We start from the raw sequence: 5,728 nt of genomic DNA, 5'->3' as shown, positions 1-5,728 counted from the left end.
TAGATTACTGATTGGAGAAGATCGGTCAACAAAGAACAACATAAAAAAATATTTATTATGCAGAAGTTTCGACCTGAAACTCACGTCGAAACGTCGGCATAAATAAACATTTTTTTGTTTATTTATGTTGTTCTTAGCAGACCGCACCCCCCGACCATCTCCTCCAATCAATTTTTTTTTTTTATGAAAAAATTCATAATTTTCACTTTTCCTGTTTTTAGTTGATTTTTTATAAATCACAAAAATACAAATTCTAACTGTAACCCAAGCACCAAATTTTTCTTTATTTTTTTTTTTTTTATAATTTGATATATCAGTTCTGCTAAAAGTGAACAAAAGAGTTTTCACCAAATGTATTTCATCAGATTTTGGAAAAAAATATTGAAGCTTTGAAATAATTGTTACAATGTCATAGCAAAACTTGGACTGAAAATTAAATAAATAAAAAAAAAAAATGTTTCTTAAAACAGATAAGTTGGATAACAAGTATCAAGTACATTAACAAACATATTTAGATCGTGATAAAGCGCGAATGAAGGTTAGGAATGATGAAATGATGGCTCTCCTCATTAATAGTATAACAAGTAGAATGATATGAGTTGCAAAATTTTGCTGATGAGTAAATGGACGAATCAGTTAAGGCCAGAAATCCAAGAAATACCAAATCCCAGAAATTCCATTTTTTGTAAAATACCTTTTTTCTTGAAAGTCCTGTCTAAGATGTTTTCTATTTATAGTTAAAACGATTTATAATTAGGTTAAAATTTCCCTATTTTCCTTTGAAACCGATTTCCAAATCTCAAATACTAACTTAGAGTTAAGGGTTTTCTGACAACAAATGTTCAGAAGCAAAATATTTTAATTTTTTTTGTTAATTTTTTAATAAATATTCCGAAAATACCCAATTTGTTGTATTTACACTGTTTAAAGAATACTGGTGGTACATTAATTTACTAGTGCGGACTTTTTTTTTATAATTTTACATTAGAATTATGAAGAAAATGAACAAAATATAATTTTGAGCAATATGTTTTTTAATATATTATAAATTGCAAAACCTTAAAAAAAAAGTTAAATTTTAGAAGTTAATGACTTATATTTTGTATTTCAGTTTTAATTAAATGTTTCAATAATCTATAAATTTAATTTATAACGAGTTTAATGATATGAATATATCTGTGCTGAGAAATAATTATAAAGGATTTAAGTCAATATTCTTGATATTTCAGGAGAAGAATTTCGAAGAATTTCATCCTTTTCATATCATTCAATGAGTTTCATCGTTTATTCCACTTAAATTTCATACCAGATTTTATCATCTTGTTTATCTACTCGCATGACCTAAATTTATAAGACATCCTAGTCCATTGGCAATGGGTTAACTGATATGTCTTCGTACTGGTATGGGCATGGCGTGTTTACATAGTGTTAGTGCTCCACGCGCACCCATGCCAGTGTTCAGGCGCCAGTAAACTAGCATCGTGTAAACGAACCTTTATGGAGGGTGGGTGGTTTCCCGAACTACGTCAGTCGACTACATCAGACCCTCCATTGCAGATGAAACAGAGAATATTTTTTCTGGTTACAGCTGGACTAGGTTCAATAATGAGTTAACCCTTTCCTAAAAAAATTATAAAATATTTTTATTAAAATGAAACTGTCATAAGAAACAATAGAAATGTCTTTACACCAACGGTTTTATGTTATTATGACATTTATGCTAAATATCAAGGAAAAGTAATGACAATTGATAACAACTCATTTAAATAGGCAAAAATTAGCTTGAAATGTTTTCGCTTGTCTGCAGTAGCTAAATATAATCCAAGATCTGACCGCTCATAAAAATAGAGGAGAACTGCTGGATAAGTTATTGTCGCTGAGATATACTAACAACAACAAACAGTTCTGACTGTATTAGTCACGTAGGCTAACTCAGCAACTGCCATTTCTACGATCCAAATATCAAACTGATAAAGTAATCCACATTCCACTAGGGAATTTCCTGTTTCTATCTCGTCTGTCCCATAAACACAAAAAGATACACTAATGAGGAAGGCGGGCTATGATCAGATGTTTAGGGTCCCTATATCATAATATACAATAATATTAATAATAATAGTATTTATTTATTCTACGATAATTAATAATAATGCAACAGGAAATAATAATGGAACTTCTGTCCCTCAAAGTATAAGAGAAATATAGTATCATATAAAGTTGCAATGAAAATGGTGGTGTAATAATAAAACATAAGGTAACCTATTAGTATAAGAAATTAAGTAATGATAATGAAACAAAAAGAACTAATCATTTTTATTTCCATATTTAAAATTTTTAAATGAATTTTAGATACATTAATTTGCATTAGTGCGAAGGTTCATTGTCTAAATAAGTTTGACAAGGTCTAAATAATAATTCTATCTATCAAATCTTATAAAAAACACAAAGTACATAAAAAGTAAAATATGTCATATACAATGTCCTCAGTAACATTGTATTTACATTTTAAAAATCTGCCAGTAGTTAGTAATAATCAAGTAATGTGAAATCCTGTGACCCATAAAGTTTTTTTGAATTTTAAGTGAATTTTAATTGAAGGTTGGGAATATAAGTATAAGATACAGTTTTAAATGCGTAATTGGAACCTATTAAAATTGCCTTTCTATCAGAATAATTCGATAGTTGAATATATTTATGAGTAATATATTAAACTCCAATTAATTAATTTTTATTTACTCGCTATATATCTATTTATTTTTTTAATTTAGATTAATCTTTATTTATGTTAACCATTTTGAAACCATGTTGGTCAGTTTTTATTTTTTATTATCTGTTAAATATTAAATAAATCTGCCAAAGAGAAAATATTAAGAAATCAGCTGTTTTAATTAGTCAGTCTCAGAAATACATGAATTGGTCCGTATGACCAATTATGCAACAATCTTTACATACAGCTGCACAAAGTGGGATCTGTGAGTACAAATATCTTATTAAATGAACAGTGATATGTTATTTTCAAATTGTTATCATCAACAGTAGTCTTTAAAAGAAAAAATACCATGACCTAGTGACATGTTCCAGTGAAAGATAAGGGGAAGGGCTCCATTTCGCACCAGCTGATAATTTTTTTTGTGTTTAATACATTTCTTAATTGATTTTTGTCAATTAATTTGTTACTAAGTTTAATTTAGTAATTGTAACTAAATAAGATTCAATCAAGACCTACCTCATTAATAGTCAAAACATTATTTTATAATATTTTAGGGTACGGTTATATTTTAGCTGTTTCAATGATGAATAATAATTTATGATATCAATTAATAAAAATTCAAAATGGTGGCTTGGATCAAAATGCCAATTTTTTTAAATGTTATATTAAAATAAAATAAAAATTTTAATTTAGACAAATTACAGTAGAACTTAATTCTAATAAACCTAACTGATAACATTGACACAGGATTTCTCTAAATAAAAGGGAAATCCCCGTTTACACGGTAGGAGATAAAAGATAAATTATATTCCTTGATTATTTCGCAAAATCTGGTGCGGTTATGATTTATCAAATATTTTTTCAAAGTTTCGGGAAACCTTAAGCACTCAATGTATATTACACATTGGAACGAATCGAAAATAGTGAACACAAGCAAAGTAATGTTAAACCAAGGAAGAATATATAACCATGGATTAAATCATTTAGACATTGTCATATTTATTTGAGATAATAATTTTATTTACTTTTCTATTTATTGGAAGAGTAAACGTCCGATGGTTAGACAAAACGTTGACGGGAGGATGGTGTTTGTAACTTAGTAACTTATTGTGGGCATTTAGCGCTTATAAGATGTGCAATGAAAAATTTTTTCAAATTTAAAAGAGTTTTTTAGTTTCACAGCTAAATACTTGCTTGTGTGCGGGTTCTCATAAGAATTAATGGGTTCTAGTTTTGTGATTACAAGGTTGCTTTACAAACGTTACCAGCGCTGGGCTACTCTAGTGGAAAAAAATTACTTGAATTCAATTTTATAGTTACAATAATTTTTTTTCTATTGTGATAACGTTTGTACAATTATATTTCTCAAATAATAATTGGGAACCAGAGCAAGGTTAAGGAACCCGATCGATCATCTTCATGGAAATTGTATTCAATGTTTTTAGCATATAACTCCATCTTTTTCCCTCTCGGAATAACACAATCAACTGAATTCGGTAGAAGTTGATTCTTGAATGTAATTTCAATAAGCTCAGAAAGTTAAATGTATATCTTCTCAATTACCTCCCAAAGTCTTCAAGTGTTTTATTTAACCAATTTATTCAATTCTTTTTTTTTTTTAAGGAAAACTTTTACATCCCAACTTTTCCTTCCTTAGAATGCTTAACTCGAAATTCCCCATATAAGGAAAATATGAACGCATTATTGCTTCACAAGCTTATGCTGTTGCAGTTTTTTCATAAGTGTATGGTATACCATTCTTATACGGTACAATCGCTTGTAAGAAGAGAAGTATGTTTGAACGGTTTGTCCCTCGTCCTAATTCATGCAGGAAATGAAAAAAAAATTTATTAAGAATTCGAAATTTTACGTTTTAGATTCAAGAAAAAATCTGGAAACGGTAGGTTTGTCGGTCTGTTGTTAAATGTGTTCGAGCATAATTGTTCGAATTTATATTATTTAGGCAATCAACCAAATTTATTAAAAAATGAAACCATTCTTAAATCACGAAATGTTGGTAACAATGAACCTATCTCCTACAGTAACTAAATTTGTCAAATGCATTTATATTAATTTGGATTTCCGACTTCTTCCAAGTAGCCCTGCTGAAGGCTAGAAATTCTGGCCGAAACATTAGCACTAATAAATGAGTTTTTTTTTTACTAATTTGTTTTATTTTCTGAACGCACCCCCAAACCCATCTTCTCATACATTTATATTTACTCTTATAAATATGTATATATATCATAAAATATTGTAGTTATTGTATTATTGGGAGTAGATTAAATGGGAAAAAATAAAATGGTGTGGAACCTATGATTTTCTCTGAAAAAAAAATTGTTTTTTCTCTAAAAGAAAATAAAATAATTTTTTCCCTATTTTCAGATAGTTGTGTTTCGAGTCAACCAGGAGTCAAATTTTTTTTTTAAATTAATTTATTAAATGTTGATTAAAATAAAAAAATAATTTGTCTCATACTATGAACAGTTAACCTACCTGGTATTTCTTGGTATTTATGTTTTTTCTAGGACATAATATTTGAAAATATTAATTCAATCTAAAAATAAATTGTATTCTACATTTTCTGATGAACTCCTTGCAAGGTCTATAATTTTATGCCTCTTAATTGGTTCCAATGTGTAATGGAAGCCATTCAGACTCACGAAGTCAAACTTCTAGGATTTAGAAATTAAATATCTTGTATTTCTAAGAAGTAATTTTAAAACATTGTAACCCAATTTAAATTATCATAAGTTGGAGAAAAACAGCTGCTGATTATCTCCTAGCTAGGAGGTGATAAGTAATCTCTTTAGAATAAAGTATAAGATAAGGTCCAACTAATAATACCTATCCTTTCTCATTCCTCTCTTTTTGGTGAAAACGATTATTTTTAAAGCTGTTGAAATTCAAACCTATACCATTATACTTTATTCAGTTTTATTATGGAATTATAACCAAAACTCAGCACATAGATAGTTTGGAAGTTAATAGAAAGTTTAAAAAGCGTAGTTAATTTAA

The sequence above is a fragment of the Halyomorpha halys genome, unplaced genomic scaffold, assembly GCF_000696795.3.
Source record: "Halyomorpha halys isolate HHAL.00 unplaced genomic scaffold, Hhal_1.1 Scaffold2209.1, whole genome shotgun sequence".
NCBI lineage: Eukaryota > Metazoa > Arthropoda > Insecta > Hemiptera > Pentatomidae > Halyomorpha > Halyomorpha halys.
The sequence above is the reverse complement of the archived record's forward strand: the minus strand, read 5'-3'. Positions refer to the sequence as shown.